The following is a 19,965-nucleotide window of genomic DNA, read 5'->3' as shown; positions in this document are numbered from 1 at the left end:
GTTATTACACACCGCGAAGTGATTTCTATAAAACAACCAGAGGCAGATAAAAATTTAACAACTGTATTATCTATAGTATTACATCCGGTAGTTCAAGAGCATCAGCGTCACGTAATACAGGTAGGTAGTCGCTATAAAATTCTTGTGCAAGTGATAAATCTGGCCTATACGAACTAATAATTTCAGTATATTGACCAGAGTACCGCCCTATATTAAGTAACTACTTCATATTACCGACATCGACTGGCTATCTTCTTATTGAGTGAAGTGGTAAAAGTGGCTAAAAGAGTGAAAATGCTGAAGAGAAGCATAAGGACAGGAGCAATATCTATAAGTGAAGATCAGCAGCAATCAGAAGCTCAAGCAATGGAACGCTTGTAAGAACCAATTTCGACGCACAGAACCTACTTTGATACGAAAAGAGACGGGTGTAATTCCTGTAAAAGATATAACAATGCCACTGCTTGGCCATCTTCCTACCCACATATGGGCAAAACCCACTTTAACGTTTCCTTCAGTTCGCTCTGTCCCACTGCAGCCGCACCTTGTTAATGATGGAACAGCAGAGCGCCTGATTACAACCACGGGTTCCAGCTAAGTCTAGCCAGCTCCAGCATTGGTACGCTTTCTCGCTTCCTTTATCTAGGTTCTCTTAACGATACACAACGCAGTCTAGCATTGGCTAGACTGAAAACTCTGAACAGATGCCTATAGTTTCTTAGTTCCGGTTTTTGCTGACCGAGACAATATGAAGATTCGTAGTTGCATATGAGTGCAATTGAATCTTAATTTTTTCTGTCGTTACATGATCTATTATACTTCATACGTTTTTGGGTTTGCTTTTGAATAGATGCTTTATACGAATCCACAAGTGTCATAAATCAGTCGTTCATGATTCATCTCGAATCCAGCTTTCTTTTAAATCGAAATCCATTGAACGCGTCGTAGGGTCTATCCATGACCTTTTCGCACTTATTATCGAGCACCTGCATGCACTTGATCTATTAGCTATCGCCTTCAAAGTTTACTTATATCCTGGTTTATATGTTCTTCTATCAGAACAAACTGTCATGGACCTGTTTTTTACCCTTTGTTTATTATGATCGCCATTTGCGCTTATTCGACCAGGTTTACAAAACTGCCGGTCCCATTGATCCGTAAACTTGCGGTACAGTGATTACGGCAGTCGCATCAACGGCATTTCTCTAATCCATGAGCCACTTTTTAGGGCCACTCTTCAATAGTACTTCCCTTCGTCTTTATCGGCGTTTTCGTCGATGGCGTCATCGTTGTCATAATTCTCGTTTTCTGCGACACCCATGTTAGTCCGACTCACATCCGAAAGGGGCCGCTTCAGTTCCCTTTACTTGGTGCTCACTATCCTGCAATTGCTTTGTGTCTCCTTCCCTAATCGCTGCTTCATTGACAACCTATTTTCCCTTCGTGACCCTGCTGTTGTACCCTTCTTTGTCTACGCGGCTATCGTCATCCACCTTGGCCTTCATTTCTTTCCACTGCTGTCGTTCTTTCTCCACATGTTTCGTTCTTGTCGTCGTCGTCGTCGTCGTTATCTTTCCCTTTTGTTCCTTTTTCGTTCTCCAGTGTCCGCCATGTTTACCCTTTTCAGAGCACGATTTCTTCCCTCTGCTTTATGCCTCGGCTATTCCCAAAACTCCCTGCTGCTGCTTCTGGGACCCCCGGACCTCTGCATAGCTGCGTGCATAGATCCTTCGATCCGGTGACCGAGACCAACCACTCCAATCTTTGAGGAGGACAGGCTCTTTCTGTATTGCCTCTGTAACCGGACTGTTAGGCTTAAGCCATTGGACCATATGTATAACACGAACTGAGACAGCTTCAAACAGCAGAAAAAAAATAAAAAGTTTCACTAGTGAACGTAACTTGATTTAGAGAGCTTTGCTGTCCCAATTTTAGCATTTCTACCTCTAGTGAGACTCTTTGTGGACTTTGACCTTTTCCGAATCTCTACACAGCTGAGGCACATCTGTAGGGAGGCAGGCAGGCAGAGTTCTCTTATAGAAATCTTGCAAGCAATGTCTAAATGACCCCTAAGCAGTTATATATACACACATGCACAAACGAAGCTGAACCGTTCTGCGGTGATTATGATTAGCTAAGTAGAAGCTGCATGATAAAGAGGTGACTACCTCTTGTTAGACACTAGAAGATCTATCGCCTCTTAGATTATATAGCATACAACGTTCAGAATAGGTGAATATTGGACCACATTAAGGCTGATGTTGGTAAGTTTCTCTTATTTTCTTAGAAAAGCTTAATCTAGTTACCATGTTAAATTTTAAGGTATTGAAGCCCAATAGGGTCGCCTTTGCCACTCACCGTTATACCACATTCGGTGGGATCTTAACACATTTGATGGATTTATAAATTAAATAGATAACTTGAGTCACCCTCAAGACACTGGTAATCCTGACAAATAAATAGGTCTTGGCAGTCTTGTTTATATTGAAGTCGTCTTCAATGTCAGTCTTTCTACCCGACGATAATCGCATCGTATCTTAAACGGACTCTAGGGTGTGGCGATCCAAGACATCCATCATTCTATGAAAAAAATGTAACGGCACGAACATGTGCAACACAGGACGGAGGGGAGAGCGACTTCAGCGTTGGGTCAGCGTGCGTTCCATTTCGGTCGTGGAGTTCGTTTTGAACAAAAAGCGTCTCCATTGAATGCTTTACTTGTATACTGTGACCATCTCTCGAACAACCCTTCAAATAATCTTGATTCAAGCCAGCCTACACAATGCTTGTAGGAGGTTCTGCTCTAGCCAAACAGAACCGGAGAGAACAAAGACAGCGTCAGCTTGAGACTGGAGGCTTTTAAGCCGAGCTCGGAGTCACTTATGTTTTGAGCGTGGGGCGCCCCCTCAGGGACGAATCGCCGCTTGAGGTGGAACGATCATCCAGGTGCAGCACCATTGTATCAAGCCCGAATAGTACAAAATAGAACCATAAACGCAATCAGACTCACTCCGTTCTATAGTCGGACGACCAACGGAGCGACCACTGGCGGCAAAACAGCACAACAGCAGGCGTTCATGTGCCAAGAGATCGGTCGTAATAAAGGGAGCTTTGGCTTCGCCCTTTTCTTTGAGCTGTAGACAGCAAGTACTGTAGCAGAAAACCTACAGATGGCCTACAGATTCTAACCGGAGAGGCACTCGATATGGAATGTGAGCGACCAAAGCGGGGGTGAAGGTCGAAACGATGGGGCGGCCTTGATGATAGCGAGAGAGGAATTAGTTGAATCTGACAGGCTGGACTATGCCGCTGGCAAAAGAGGCTAAACAACAACGGTTGACACGATATTCGCAACGTTACAATTCATCCGTGAGACGACGCAATGCTACCACTCGCTCGTTGACGGGATAGACGATAAAATGAACGGATAATTTTGTCCTATTACTAGCAGTGGCATCTAGTAGTATCACCGTATACACGATATGCGCTGGGATTGCTGGGTGGGCAAAATGCGGCGTCGAACTCCTGCTGCGGAACACACAGTGAGCGCCCGGGTATTGGCTGTTTTTTTTTCGTGCAATACCGAATGTTCGAATCTCGCAGGGTACGTCGACACAGACGTGTAGACATGGCGAAAATTAGAAAGTAACGGATTATGTCGAAGAATAGCTAAAAAAAAAAAGTAGAGAAGCGCATCGTCTGGCTCATCGAGTACGACTGAAGGAATGTACTTTAACGCCAGCTGAAACGAACTCAGCAAACGGCTGAGTACTGCTTGTGCTAGCTACCGTAAACCACAGGTATCATCCGGTCCAGTCCGTTGTTTCCGAAATCATAGCAACTCAACATGAACCGTAGCTACACCTTGAATTTCTACGCAGTATCATTTCAATAGCTCTGAGAATCCGCATCCTGTAATGCTGAAGATGAGTGCAATTGCTACGATTGTAATTGCAGCGATCAGTTCAGCTCCTCTGAAGCAACACCTACATGTAGTATTCTCAAACGAATATGGAACGCGCCAACGGATGAACAGACAGATAGATGGGATAATAGCATTCTTTTTTAGCTTTGTGTAGCCTACATGAATTAACCATGTACGTCTAGGACTATTCGTTAATCGTTGTCACCTCCGTTATTGCTGTTCAGAGCCACTAAAATATTTCTCCTGCATAACGTGTAGCGCCATACACGTATGGACGCTTACGAATATGCCAGTGTGTGCATATGTGCAGCAGCAACTGATGCTGAGAAGCCTAAGACGTAGAGCATTCGAATCAGCAGCGTCTCCGCCAGCGTTTCACAAGCACGCTCGTGCCTGCTCGCTTTTGCAGACAATTCGCATGGGCGTTGGGTTCGCAGCCGTCACCAAAGTTCTAGGCCCCCGTGATCTGCGGCGATTTTTGCTAGAAGAGCCGGGGCTCTATTTCTCGATACTGCGTTACTAGCCAGATCTCCGTTGAGTTGTGACGGCATTCCATTTTGCGCGGAAAAGTGACTAGAACACGAAGAACATTGCTTTCCATCAAACATATGGCAGCGAAACTGCCGCTGCTGATGCTTGTGTCGTTCAACGCAAGGCTATGCTGAGCCTGATGCTGCCGCTAGTGTTGCCCGGACAACGATGGATCCGCACTCAGCCGTTCGGCAACCGGCCACGCTGCAGGGGCCACGAAAGCCTGGAAGTTCCTGGTAAATTGGGGTCGGAAGCTTTATCAGACGCCTTTTCTGCGTTGAATTTTTGTCCTTTCTCGAATCAGTCTCGAGAAAAAATCTCCAGAACTGGTGGTCGTTAACAACGACCACGTGTTTATGTTGATATCGTCGCTGTTACCGCTGCCGTATAGCCGATAGGTGTTAGTTTTGTTGAAGAATAAACGTAGAACAGGGAATGTTGTGTTAGTGAATGGTTCTGTTTTTATTGTTTCTTTCTTGGTTACTGATTTCCAAAAACATTATATGTAGTGGGTCTGTGAACTCTCTATACGGTACGCCTTTTCTTAGTGTACCGCACTTGTAAGGCCAGTCGCTGACGCGATGCCGGGGCTTAGCGCTAAAACTGCTCGATAACAAGCTGTACAGTTCATCACTCAGTGTGTTCCGTGCATGATTGTAATCACGTGACGCTTACGCGGCAGAGCCCTACTTGGTTACGTACAGCCTTCAACAGACGATACCTGTGACGGTGGTTATGGTGTTGATATTGAATCGTGACTGTGCAAACCATAGGAAACGCGTATACTTCGATTGAGTCGCTAGCCAACTATGATTCAACAGTTGCAATACAGGCCAAATCGAGCTAAACAACAGCGATGGACGACGTTTCGGTTGTCGACGTTATGCTAGAGTTATCTTACTTACATTTTGTCACTAGTTTCGCAGTTCGCCGATAAGCTATAGAAGGGAAAGCAACGAGCTAGAGATAAGATAAGGGCGAAAAGGAAGTAGGACAGCAGCTTCGGTTAATTTTTATCATCACAATGACGTACAGCGAACGAGCTGTCAAGGGTCTTCTTCTCGTCGGAAGAGATGCTTTGAGCCAATCGTCGCAAAATGATTACGCTCTTATATCAACGCCTATAGATGTACGTAACACCTGATATCTTGTGCTTGTTTCTTGGCGATTGGATTTTCGAAATTTCAACATATTCACGCCAATTTTCATGCACGTATTTCCGTGACGTATAACACTCCATGCGTAAATGTGCCGACCCGCTTTCGATAAACTTTTTTGTTCGACACATTTCACATATATTCTATATGATTTGTGGAACCAAGGTGAGTAAATCCTATACCACGGTTTAAGGTAACCTAGAAGGTCTAAAAAAAGAAAAGGCTGGCTGCAATGAAACTTTTAACTATTACCTGCCAGTCTAAGTCCACGCCGAAGTCTATTCCACTAAGAACTATGCTTCGTTATGAAGTTCGACACCTATTTTTATAGCGCAGGACAAAATCTACCAAGCTCACATTCCCTGTTATCCAGAAGATACTACGAATGTCCTCCATGTATTATACGGGAAATGATCATAAACGAAATTTCGTACAGCAGACGACGCTACATAAGTTTGACATGTTTTCCCCACATGAGCACAGATCGGGACTGTAATTGGAACTCACGGGAGCGTTACTACTTAAATCTGATTGACGCTATTTTGTATTTTGTCTTAGCAATAAACTTCGGCGCACAGGTTGTTCCTTTTGGTTGATTCACTTTAGGACACTGCGCTATCTGTCATCGTCACCTATTTCGTCTCTTCTCTATTTCTGTAGTCTTCCATTGCCCCTTCTCTGATTTTATAAATGTTTCTCCTTTGACTCGTATTGGCCTTTCCGTTCGTCGGTCGCCATTTACCCTGTCGGCGCTAACGCCATTATCGCTGCCTCGAACAACCAGTCAGGCCTTCTCTAGGTTTTTCCTTTTTCCCTTTATCATCGTTTACATTAGCGGAATTGACCGTTGCGACTGCTAGGGCGCTTGTCCAATTTAGCTGCTGCTTTCGTTAGTAACCATCGGAAACGTAGCATAGCGGTACATTGTCGCACCTTGGGGACATGCATTACGGATGTAACTGTCCCAGTTTTCGATCTCGTCACTTCTACCTCCATCTGATCTTTTAGAGCAACAAACCAAGTGGTGCATTTTTATACTTTACAACATCAAATTATTAGAACTAGTTTTCTAAGACAGGTGTCGAGCAAGCATCGTTCGTAGATCGGCCACGACAAACTAAGGCCTGAAAAACGGCTATGGCCTGCCGACATGTCTGTATAGTGGCCACTGTGTCCGTTTGTCTTATGCTATGCACAGCTGGCTAACGAGTTGACTCTATCCCACAGCAGCAGGTTGCAGAGGTCTACGAGAGCTCCAACAATAACAACAACTAACATTGGCAGCGGTTACGGTCGGCCAGTTAACCGGACAGGCAGACAGGCCTTTCGTGTACGGAGTTGTTGCCCGCCAAAAGAAATACCCAAGCGTTCACAGACCCGCATCCATAGGTGGCAGACCAAGCAGACGAAAAACACCAATGCAGCTCAAATGCCAGACCCGTTCTACCCGTGTCGACCGCGATCGAGTACCAAGAAGTCCTGTCTACAGCTGTCAACGTTCGTTGGTCCTACCGCAACAGTGCTGCTGCTGTTCACAGCAGCAGCAAATAAACCAAAATTATAGCAAAACACCGCATCAACAGCATCTTGCCAAAGCCACTAGTGTGAACAAAACAACCCACTCGACTACTCGTACTGCCGCGATGTTTGGCGGCAGCCTGGTCCGCCGCTTACTGCTACTGCCGTCACTACTACCGTTGCTGCCAGACTTGCACGCTCTCGTGCTTCCCCATTTCCTTACGAAGTACAGCCGGCCAAAATGTCCTTTTTCGAAGGCTACTCGACTAGCTGTTGCCGACATCGCTACCAGTCGCGGAAATGGCAGCGAGGCAACAGCCAGCGAGACGGACCAACCGTCTGTATAGAAATGCATAGAAACAGCAGTTAACAGAGAGTCAATGCGCTCCTGCACGTTGGCCAGCCAGCAGTCACAGCAACGGCAGTACGGGCGAAGAGCGGGTCGACACGGGCAAAGCACCAAATCGTCCCGGCGACCAGATGGCGCCACGGGCGGTGAAGCCGATCGTAGTCAGTTGAGTGGCGCCATCAGGGCTCAACGGGCAAACTCGACAAGCTTTCCCGTATGTATCTCTTAACGCTACGAGCTGCTTGTGCAGGCGGCGATTGCTTGGTCGCTTCGATGCGCTGCTTGCTGGTCGGCCGTATACGAGTGCCGTAGCTGTTGCGCTAGTTATGCTGGACGCTGCTGCCGTTTTAAGATACGATGAGATGACGCTGTGTTGTTCTACGGCGACTTTGCTCGCTTTGTTTATGGCCGGCCTATGGCTGGTCTATGGCTCCGTTTAATGTTATATCTGTGTGTGAAGCACGTTTGCCGTGCGGTCGCGCACGTTTCTAGTTGGTCCGCAGGCGCCGAAATCTTTGTTGTGGTGGCTACGGTGGTCTGTCGATAGTAGGCCACGACAGTCGACTACTTCGGCCGGCAGTGGCCTGCAGTAACAACAGCTCCAGCTACAGCCAGTGTGGCTGGAACAGCTTTAGAGGCAAGGGGCTAGCAGATTCTATAAAATTAAAAAAACCCCGAAACCCAATGAGATACTTGTACCCCTAAAACGCGGCTTATGGGCGTATTTGTCTATCTGGGACTTAGCGATGCAATGCTGCTTAGATGATTCAAGGTAGCGTTGCTAGGCGTAAGGCGGCGACAGGGCTGAGATTAGGCAAAAAAGGTCGTTAGCTTTTTTTTTTTTAGCTTCCTACAATTCTTAAAGATATTGTATACGAAGAAGTGTGTGCAGATAAAGAAGCGAAAAAAAAAACATGTATTCTTGTGCATGTATGACATGGCCACAACTAATGGACAGGATGGTGATTGCGTTCAAAACTATTACCGCTGCAGTTTTAACGGTCCAAAGGTAATTCGCAAAGCAGAAGCAAATTATTGCTGGTGTTTCAATGAAAAAGCAAATATGTCGAATGGTTATTAAAACTGGTAAACAAAAATAACCCAGTTACAATTTAGATAAACCCAGATTCAAGGAACATCCCTAGTGACCGCGCAGGGATCGACGAGTGAATTGAGTTGAGCGTCCATTGGCTCTGACGCGGTTCTTTCGTAGTCAAAATTTCTAACACTCTGACATCTGAGTGAGCTAGTGTCGTATATTTGGGTCTGTGGATCCGGAATATGGTGCCCACTTGCTTATATGTATACATATATACTGGGTTGGGGTCGTAGGGCGAAGACAAGAACTCCATAGGGAGGGTGGTGACACACCGGACGAACCGCAGAAATCGCGAAGCTTTGTTACTTACTTGGATATAGTAGCCGTGAGATCGTCGGGGACCTTTTGCTAGCTCGACTGCCATTGACGAAACAAGGATATAGTAGCTTAACAAGCACGCTTGAACTTAACGGGTAACATTACGAACCACTTCCATGTAATGGGAACTGGCTAAATTTGCAAAGCAGAATATGACTTTGGTACAAGTGCCCAAATTTAAGTACAGCTCCACATGAATAGAATTTATTAGAAGCATCTGTTCCCGAAGTTATTCATAACAATTAGAACTTACTTTAAGTTATTATTGAACGAAGCAGCATTAATAGGTTAATTCACTCGCCAACATCTACATGGCCTGTAAGCTAATGCTTTACAAGCAGAAAGTACAGCGCCATAGCACTCCCTGGTAGATCGGCGCAGACAACCCTTAAAATTCTCAATCTGGCAACAGCTCTATCAATTAAACTGCCATTTTTTTTGTCTTGATTTCGTATTAAGGTGCGATTAGCGGATAGCCTCGCATCGGTCATGGTGAGGCATGTGATCCGTGTAATGGCCTTTAATCCACATCCTCTTCGAGATTTTCATTCAAATCGGACTCAATCAAAAAGTTTATCCCACAAAAGCTCCAGTTAACATCGCCGTTGCAATATTTTTCGATAGTGTCGCCGTACAACTGCAGTCACCACCGACATCTGTACTATCACCATTGGAAAAAATAGCTGATGTTGTCGTTACTTGAACTTTTTTTCATTTTCTTGTTGGTTTTCTCATCCTATTTTTCTTGCGTTGTTCATCCGCGTTGTCGTCGTCGTCGTCGTCAACTCAAGACGACGTGTCGCTGCTGTCAGCGTCAACGTCATCTTTGTTATCTACGTCGTATGGCGCTGCTGCTGCTTTTGCAGCTGGTTTAATTGGTAGAACATTGTATGTGCGTCTTTGCGCGCCTGTCTATATGTCTGCGTATGTATCTCTCTATGAGTGAGCCTATCGATGTCTCTCTGCCCGTACGCTTGCGTTTTCGTTAAAATGGCTTGATCTCTGTTTCTGCTGTTGCTGCTGTTTCTATCAGAGAAATGTGACGAACCGGCCGCAGGTACAGGACAAGACAGGACAGCGTAACACGGCCTATCTCGACTTTATGCCGTGTAGTTTAGCTTGATTTAGCTCATCTGTGTCAACCACTGCCGTCGCGGAGGATGAATAGACGCCGCTGCTGCCGCAGTGGTAGCGCCACCGCTCCGCTTCTTCAGTCGCTGCCGTTGCCATAGCCATATTACGACGGCCTTATAGAAGCGTACCGTTCTGTGACCGCCGCTACGATGTTGACTAGTGCTGCTTGTTGCGTTCGAATCGCTTCTATCAAACGTATGTACGTAGCGACTATGGCAGTTGTTACTAGCATCTTTGTCGTCGCGGTGGCGGGGCTGCTGCTTTCGTATCCAACTCCCTGCGCTATTGCGTTAGTTGTATAGCCGTCAAATGGTATAATGTGGTTGTATCAGACTGTGGCGGGTTGATAGGACGACGTGCGCGCCAACGTGGCCAGGAGTTGGCCGCCGACCCGGCCGGTCAGTTAGTGCTGGATGAAAGCACGGGTGATAATAACAATACTAGCGTATGGTAATCGTCAGTAAGCCTGTCAAGTATGGTCGTCTAGTCGACAAAGTAACGCCGACGAGGGCGTATGGCTTGCGCACGAAACACGTCACGCACGCTAAGGCCAACAGGGCTACGAACGAAGCGTCAGCCACTTCTACCGACGGCAGCCACCGGCAGTAACTCAATGAGGAGTACTCGTATAATGTCTATAATATCGTTTTCACTACGAAAAGAGTCGGCTAGCAGACTGACGAAACGTCGTAGCACTCTCGGCCAGGAGAACCCGTGGAACTGGGGTAACCAAAATGGGGTGTTCTCGATCGTGTAGTCGTCAGCGGGAAAGAAAGCAGAAAGGGGCAGGCGTTGCTCTCGGAAAAAACAGCAATAAGCGACACCGCAGGACATTAAAACAGGCAGAGCAGTACTTACAGCTTAGGTATTGGCCTGGTGCATATTCGTTGTCAGTAGATTGGCGAACTAAATAAAGTTCTAGTAAAAGTAATAATAAAAACAAATTGAAAAGAAGAATAAAAGAGGAACAGGCAAAAGCCACTGTCGCGTCTCTGTTGCGGTACTGTTGGATTAATTGAGTTTCCCTTTAAGGCCGTAGCTATTATAAACGTTAACGGCATTAGTTAATAACCTGTGTATAATAGAGAAAATATTTAAGCTTAGATCAAAATGATCGAAGTTGAACTACTACTAGATTTTATTATTACATCGCGTGGATGTAAAACGTAACGCGTATGCGGTATAGTTAACCTTAGCCTGAAGCGTCGATCTGGTATGACGATTTGCAACTGATTGATATACTTAGGCAGAACGAGCACGGCTGAACGTTATGAAGCATTTCGAAACAAATCTAACTACAATAGATCCCGTCCGACTCTGAGCAGTTTCACTGGACTTCATCGAACCCGTAATGGTGTGGTGTTAACGTGTTCACCTCTGCTGAATCCAGGGACACATGAGGTTGTCCAGGCTCCAAACTATAAACATTTCATTACGCGCTGTTAGCTAAATGTATGAAGCAGCGGTAGCCAACTGAAAGCCCGAGAAGTTTATTTATTTACGCATGTCATTATGCTGTCTATCGATGTTCCAAACGATGGACTATTACGACGACGAGTTAGCAGCTGCCGTTTTAAATTTTATACTTCACACACTTCCATTAGTTGTTACCACCGTTGCTGTTCGTGCGATGTCACAAGGAGCAGAAATATCCATTTTTAAAGCGAGCCATCGAGAATACGTATAGATCTAGCGAGTTATGTTGGTTTCGGGCGACCCGTCGGCGTAGCTCGCCGGGTCTCTCACGAGCGATAACGAGGAGATGGTACAGCGAGCGTCACCGAGCAGCTATCGTCACAGAAAGTCGCAACTGCGACGACGACGGCAACGTATCAAATCGATAGAAATAGCAGCCAGGCCACGAACAAGGCCAGCGTGATCTTCACATATTATGGCTATAGATTTTGCCTGCCTGATATGTAAGAGTTCGCTAAATTTTAACGTTTCGCGAAAAAGATAACGTGATGTTACTTTCGTGGTACTTTGGAACGGTTGTGTGGTACGACATTTCCTATTTTTCGGTGTCGCGCTCGAAGGAGAAGCCATATCTCCTCCACGAAAGCAACGTGGAAAGGATGCGGCTGCTGATAACGGAAACTGGTCATTTCACTGAATTACGTACGCCCAATGGCGAACTCAAGCGAAGCACTTCTGGACGTGCTATATACTGAACTATCCCCTAACTGACTACTCCTAGCGTTTATTTATAGGAATTCATCTACGTGTATTCGACGAACGCCACAAAGCAGAACCGGTTTTTGATCAATTTCTAGTAGCTAGCCAAAATTAAAATTTAAGGTCTCAATTAAAAGTGAAGTTTTAGCGGAGTCGACCCACCGGTGGTCTACAATTGGACTAAACAAGTGGATTTTCCTTTTTATCTCTATGTTGCTGTAAGCTGTCCTTCAATCTATCCTCGCATCGCAAATTTCTCAGTAACATACAGGTATTGCGTAGTTTACGCGACGATTTCGAATCTCACATTCTCCAATCTCCCTTTTTGCCTCTGCTTTCGTCATCGTTTCATTCGTTTCGTGACGACCACGATGGCTATGTTCTTGATAGCCGCCATAATAATGTCGATGATGACAGGAACGGCGATGATGATTTTGATGAAGTAAGAGATGACTCTGATGTTGATATTATCAATGATGGTAATGATGATTTGAATTTTGCCGCTACAGACGGACTCAGTGTCTCTATCCGTCTGTATATATGTGTGGGGTGTCGCTGATTCGTTAGTTCGTTCTCTTACGTACGTATGTGCCTTTCCGCCGTTCTGTTTGCTGGAAGGCAGCAGCTTGTCTGAGTGGCCATGGTGATGAACGGCCTGAAATGTTCCTGGCACCTTTCTTTTCCCAACTCGTGTCGTCTTCTGATGTCCCACCATCCGACCCAATTCTACTAGCCCATACAACAACCCCTACGCGCAAGAATGCCGGGGTGTGGCAGTGCCCAACGACGGTAGCAGCGGTGAGAGTGGTAGCGGCGATTATGAGCAGCGGACTTTTAGCAGTAACGGCGATAAGCATTTGCACGATACAAGGAATTCAGGCAGCCATGCAGTCAGTTAGGTACCGTCCAGTCAGCAAGCCAGTTAGTACGCAGACGAAAGCCTTTGGACAGACGGGGCGGTTTGCCCTTCTACTTACTGCCACTTCACTGCTGGCATCGAGAAAGTAAGCAAGCAACCAGACTGCGATGGAGTTGCTGCTGCTAGAAGCACTAGGTGAATGCATGAACGAGCGTCCGGTTAGTCGGGTGGTCAGCGTGTCGTTTGGGCGCTAGGCTTGAGGGGTGCTTTTGGGGCGTCTGGTTGCTGCTTTTGGAGGCTCTCTGTCGTGGGCAGCAGACTCGAACGATGGTATGGACTGCTGCTGCTGCTTCTGGTACTGCTGCTGCTGCTGACAGCCACTGCGCGGTGGCAGTGGCTGTATCAGCGGCATTGGTGGTGCTCGGAAGGGGGATGTGGGTTATCGTGCTACTCCACTCGCTGCTGGAGTCACTACTACCACTACAAGCAGCATTGGGCCGTTCCGTTGCTGCATCCCGCTATCCCAATGAGTCTAACCAAAAGCGAACGAACCAGCCAGCAAGTCTGTGAGCCCTGTTTTCGCTGTTTCGCCCTCTCTACGCTCTTACCCGAACCCTACTTCACCCCAAGCGCCTATTCCCCTCTAAGCAGCAGGCAGAGGGGAGTGTGCAAGCTACTGGCCAGGCCCACCTATCTTTCCTCCCGCTTGCCCCTAAATTCCCCCAATTCTTGGTTGGTTTCTCGTTCTTCGTGCCTCATTCCCCCCCCCCCCCTTTCCGCTGCCATTGCCCCACTGCAGGCAAGCAGGCAGCCAACGAGCCAGGCCGCTATAACCCGTAACAGTCATAGCCACTGCTGTCTCTTTCGCGGCTGCCGCTACTACCACTAGGGCCCCTGCTGTCTCCCGATCTCCTCTACCCCTCGCCCCAACGGCGCGCCCTGTCCATGCCGGTCGGTCGCTAGCTCGTCCGTTCGTTCACTTGCTGTTTCGGCCTGAAGCTTCCTGCCACTCCCGCCCTTGCCTTCAGGCTCTTGCTCATTCGTTGGCCGACTGGCCGACTAGATGTTCCCGCACCGTCAGCCAGCCATCTACTGCTTCTGGCCGTTGCCTACGGACCAGCCTGTCTGCTTGCTTGGTCGGAAGGGGCAAGAGAGTAGCAGGCAGTCGGGAAAGGCGATACAGGGAAATCGGGGGTTACCACCTATCCGACACAGTCTCTTCCTTCAACCGTAGGACAGCCAGCTAGCGCTAGAAGTGAGGCTGTGAGGAGGGCAAAGGCAGGCAACCAGGCTTGAGACCGACCGGGCAGCCGGTAAGCACGCCTGCTTGCCTCAAGTCTGCCACTTCTACTCTGGTGAAGGCTCGCAGCTATACAGCCCGTATGTGGCTTACTGCTTGCCTGCCCTACAGCCCCGGCAGCCTTCCTGCCGTTCGGCCGACGGCCTGAAACAGGCAAGGAGCCTCGCAGGCCTGCGTGCTGCAGGCAGGCCATGCACCCAGCACGACCCAGGCAGGCAGCCAACACAGGCTGAAGCAGCTAGCTAGACAGCAAGCAGGCCTCAGGCTGTAGGGAGTTCGTTCGTTCGTTCGTTCATTCGTTCGTTCGCCCGCCCGCCCGCCTGCTCGGTCTGCCTCTCTGGCAGGCAGCTCTCCTCTACCGCTCCACACTGCTGCCAGCCAGCCAGCAAGCGTAGAGCCAAGCAGGCAGGCAGCATCTCGGCCAGCAGGAGGGTGGAGGGAGGGGGACGTTGTGCGCGGAGTGGGGGTGGCGGGGAGGAGGGGAAATAAGCGGGGAAGGGGCAGCTAGCAGCAGCTCGCTGGCTGCTCCTCGCCTCTGCCTCTGCTCGACGGCGTTCGCTGCTCGGTGCGGGTGGGTCTCTGGCGCTCTGCCGCTACTACCACCACCACTACGGCCGCTGCCGCCGCCACCGTTTCTGCTGCGCTCTGCCGGTCGCTCGCTCCCTTACTCTCTCGCTGCTCGCTGGCTGCTCGTTCGTTCGTTCGTTCGTTCGTTCGTTCGCTCGCTGGTTTGGCCCGGTGGCTCCTGCTGCTGCTGCTGCTGCTGCTGCTGATGCTGCTGCTGCTGCTGCTGATGCTGCTGCTGCTGCTGCTGCTGTTACCGCCGCAGCGGCCATAGCTGCCGCTGGCTGCCCCGCCGCGCCACCCTTCTCGCGTCCGCTTTGTGACTGGCGGCTGGCTAGATGGCAGGCAGGGAGGCAGCAGAAGCAGGCCGGCAGGGAAGCAGGCGAGATAGAACGATCGACGGATTGGAAGAAAGCCCAGAGATGGTGCGATCGGCTAGACGAAAGAGACAGCTGACCCGCTTAAACGCATAGTCGACGTGACGGGTTTCCGAGGCAGGAGGATGGCGAAAATTTCACGATGTCTTGCGAGAAACGTGCGACGGTCACGGTAGCCAACGTGATGACGGTCTCCGTCTAGCGCGGCACGGAGATACTGGGTTCGATGCAGTTAAGGGCTTCCTGATGGATGTCCTTGCTGCGAGAGGTTGGGAGGATCTGTCGAAGGCGAACTCCCCTGCCGCGGATAGCCTGTCCAGGCCGGACACAGCGCCTCTTTTTTGCAGCAGATAGCTCCACAGCGGTGGACCCGGCAGGCAGCCACCAGCGGTGAGCAGCAGTTCGCCACTGCCGTCAGAACAGCAACGAACCGACCCAAGCGGCCGCACCACTATCACCACTAGCAGGACGGCAGTCGCTTCGCGACGTCACCGCGACTGCCAGTGCCATGCATGCAGTGTCGTGCATAGGCGACGACGTTGACGTCGTCACCGCGGATGATATCGACGTCATGTTTATACTAGCATTGGGGTACGACGTTCTCGTGCTAGCACTGGTAACCCGCAGCGTCGTGACCACGTCGGAACAGTGGAGACTAGCGACGTAGAAGCGTACATGGCGTTAGCCGTTGTTCCTGCTGATGTCCGTACACGTGCGATGCACGTATGCCTGCTTAGCTGAAGTTTCTGGGCGAATCGACGCCGAACTTCGTCAGAATACAGTAGTTTAGGCTGTAATGGGATCGCGTGATAACGCGTTGCTGGAGGGCTGCCAATGGCGCAGTACGTGCACGCCAGCAAGATGCCACCATACAAAGTTTGCAAGGATCTTAGACGTTCAGTGAAACGCTGCTATTACGACATTGGTATATTTCTATGAACTCCATTTGGTGATAAACAAAATATAAAAATAGAAAGAGACTCTTACGGCTGAACGGTAACTTCTGGAAAACCAATGGGCATGTCATATGGGAATTACGTAGAAATGATGGGATGAAGCGAGTACTTGTTGAGATTCGTAATGAAAGATCAGAACAAAAAACGGCGAATCCCAGTAGAAGTCGCTGTATCGTTTTTTAAAAACATTTTTTTAGTTTTATCAATATAGAACAAAATAAAATAAACAAGGAAAGATAATAAGAAAAGAAGTTGTGCCGTAGGGACGGTCTTGACCACATGGCAATTTGGAAAAAAGTATGGTAATGCATTGTGATGAGCAAATAGGCGTATTACCATGCTGCACTGAAGATACATGCGGAAAACGGCGATCCCAAGAGCGACCTTAGTCAAATTGTTGCTGCCCGTCAAATATATGTTCGGCTATAATATAGAGACATTTGTATATATTCCTAAATTAGGTGTTTATAATATATTTTACAGCGATATTTTTGTCGGCAGCAAAAAAATTGTTTGTGTGTTTTTAAAAAATTTATGTTCCCAAGTACTTTAAACGGAGTTAACACCTGACTAAACACTGGCGTGGTCTTTCAAACAGCGTTTACGCACTTCATATGTCCGCAAAAACTAACTCCAAGCAAGATGTAAAAATCCAATATGTTCTTAGCATCTAATTCGCTAAAAAAAACTGTTTTTACCTCTGTAAAATTTTGTTTTTACACTAAAGTTTGTTTTCACATTCGTTTTATACAAGTTTTCATTATCGATACTATTGCTTGAGAGCAACTTCCATATTTATGTTCAACTATAGGCCTGTATTATACGAATACTCGCTAAAATGAATCGTTACCATCCACACTTTTGTGGCGCTCCAGGTCTACGTAAATGGGAGGGGATAGGACACAGGAAATAACTAGGTGGAAGAGCAACGGCACTGTTCTTTATGGGAACGGACGTTGGCTTCCAAGATGCCTATTTCTACCGAACCGCTGCGGCGAAGCTGGCGGCATTCGTCGGGGCTACCCCTTAAGCGGTAGGGGTATCTGCTCTCAGCGACGTTAGCCGTCACCCGGCTGCTTGCGCTAGCCTGCCATCTCTGCGCCTTGCATACATAAAAGCGTACAGGTTTCACAGCATCCCCGCGGACAACAACGGCAAGAGGAATAACATCGATCGCGCTCGTTCTATTCCTCATGCGACGGTGGTACTTCACTTGAGAATAAATGTGCTTGAAAACACAAAATCCTGCCATAACCCTAATGCAATGTCTGTCAATGCAATGGCAAGAACAGCAACCATTCTTTACCCAACAAACATTACGCACATATAATATCTGAACATGACCTGGGTCTGCGACACCAGTACATACATAATAATGGAGCTGGGTATTGATTATATAATGCAATGGAAACTGCGAGAACATTCATCTCGTATAATATTATCTAAATTAATCAGCATCCGAGTTCAGTGCCAGAAAGAAGTTTGATATGTTTAACCATGTTGAGCATTATCCCCTGGTAACTTAATAAGTATATTACTTAATGTTCGTATAAAAGAGGTGGCCATATCTTTGGTACGAGCAAACGATGAGATACGTTTCCTAAATTCAGAATAGTATATAATTAAGCTTGTTGAATACGGCAATATATATATATATATATATATATATATATATTAGTTAGTTATATTAGTTCTATTCAATTAGTAGTATATATAGCTGGACATCTGCTGCTTACGTCAGCTGATTCAGTCCTCAATATGGCAATCCCCAACTTATGCTAAAAACCGCTACTAGATCAATAGTATTCGATTAGAAAATACATATGTCTCTTTTTGAGACGCTTATCCTATTTTGTTAAAGTCAAGCGACTACATAGAGGCATCATTCTGTTTATTACCAGCTATCAGCCCCGTCGAAGCTTGGAGAAAAGATGCCGGAATTAGTTTGAAGAAAGCGTCAGGAGCGTGTCGACACCGCTCAGTTGTGGAGGAAAATTACTGATTTCGTTATTATACAGTGATGTCGACAGGGATGCCAGCATGCCGCCGTCAACATTGCCGCGCATCGCCATATCACCTGCTTATATACAACTAAACTGAAATACGTTAGAGCTTCATAGACGTCGGTACATCTTGGCACATGTGACACGATGCTATCAACAGGGTAAAACGTCAGCCGTGGCGTAATAGTGAAAAAATAACAAAGACAAATAATAGGTCAAGAATTTTCCGAACAAAAAAAAGTGTTTTCCTTAATTGTTGTTTTTGTAATTCTAGAAGTAATTAAGATTAATGGTAAGTGTTCGATTCAGGCCGTTATGGAATCCTGAGCTGGAAATGTGTTGTTAACTCAACACATATACCTCATCCCGCGGTAGTTTGCTAGCATTTACCGGCCTGAACGATACCTCACTGCGTACTCACGACTGACAATAAGTAGTCATAACAGATCTCTATGACAGAGCACAGGCTTCATGCTGGTCTCGTGATAGATGGGCTTTTGTACGGGTGCTGTGCAGGACTAGCGAAAAAACAGCCAGTGCAGGCCAAACAGGGACGATGCAAACGGTGTAGTAGTAAGCGTATACACATATAGTCCATGATTTTCCTTCTGCTGCTGCAAGCAATCATTTTCTACATGCGGGGCCTTATCGCTCGCTGCTAGAATCTCTTTACACGGTTTCGACCGAGGGCCAACGTCAGTAGCGTGAACAGTGGTTACGTTCGACGTCTGGCTCGACGGTGGGATGGCCACTGACCACTTGGCGAATATGTTTAACTATAGACGAATGGAACGGATCCGGACACAGCCGTTCGACTTGTTAACCTACCATCGATGGCCCGACGGCGAAGTCGATGCCGATGGTCATCTAGTTACAGGCGTCGTCGTCGTCGTCGTCGTCGTCATTGTTGATCATCGGAAAATGTGGCACCGATAAATCGACGGCGTTGCGGCTCTAATGGTGACGTTCCGTTCATTTGTAGCATTCGCGGCTGAGCAGAGGCATCACATGCCAAGTAGGGCGACGGAACGGCCGAGCAAGTAGGGAATGAAGAGTCTCATCGTTGCTGGCAACCGCGGGCGATAAAGCTGACTCTAGAATGGTGTTACACTAAATCGCAATGATGGCAGCGGTAGCAACAGATGCGCAATGGATAGACGCAGTTCAGTTGGTTACGAAGCGGCTATCGTGCCGCTGACTGCGGGAGAGCAACAAGGAATCGAGGGGAGCGGAATAGATTGACAAAAGCATCGCCAAAAGCGGACACACAACCGGAGTGCAATGAGCTAGTGAAAGCCAGCATTGGGATGAATCAATGCACGCTAACTGAATAGTTATTATATAATTGATAGCTAGAAGGATAAGAATACGTGCGACCACTACAACGAAAAATTCTACTGCTATTATATATAAGTATAATATAATAAGGCGATAACGCTTGTTGTCGTCGAAGATATACTATTACTCGTAGTAAACGCACATCGGCCGCTAACCGAATACGTGCGGAGAACATGCATTCGACATTCTATCCGAGACTGCCTGAACACTAGGCAATCTGCATAGTATTGGGTAGCTCGGAGATGTGTGTTAGGTCTGAATGCCCCCTGGGGGTAATGACAGGAATAATCCACAAAATACGTAAGCAAAATTACTGCTCCAGCCAGTCTGCTTCTTCCATTAGGCAATGTAAAGTGTTTAGG

At 47.4% G+C, this 19,965-nt stretch overlaps 1 long non-coding RNA gene across 1 annotated transcript in view; it reads right to left on the bottom strand.

The window, feature by feature from the left end:
* Positions 1-10,994, bottom strand: part of LOC111273891 (uncharacterized) — a 49,068-nt gene extending 38,074 nt beyond the window's left edge. The window contains exon 1 of the long non-coding RNA XR_002688096.2: positions 8,890-10,994. This is a non-coding gene — a long non-coding RNA (uncharacterized LOC111273891). The remainder of the gene's footprint in view (positions 1-8,889) is intronic.
* Positions 10,995-19,965: the final 8,971 nt, after the last annotated feature.

The sequence above is a fragment of the Varroa jacobsoni genome, unplaced genomic scaffold, assembly GCF_002532875.2.
Source record: "Varroa jacobsoni isolate VJ856 unplaced genomic scaffold, vjacob_1.0 scaffold_234, whole genome shotgun sequence".
In the NCBI taxonomy this organism is placed as follows: domain Eukaryota; kingdom Metazoa; phylum Arthropoda; class Arachnida; order Mesostigmata; family Varroidae; genus Varroa; species Varroa jacobsoni.
Note: the sequence above shows the minus strand (reverse complement) of the source record. Positions and strands in the feature narration are given on the sequence as shown.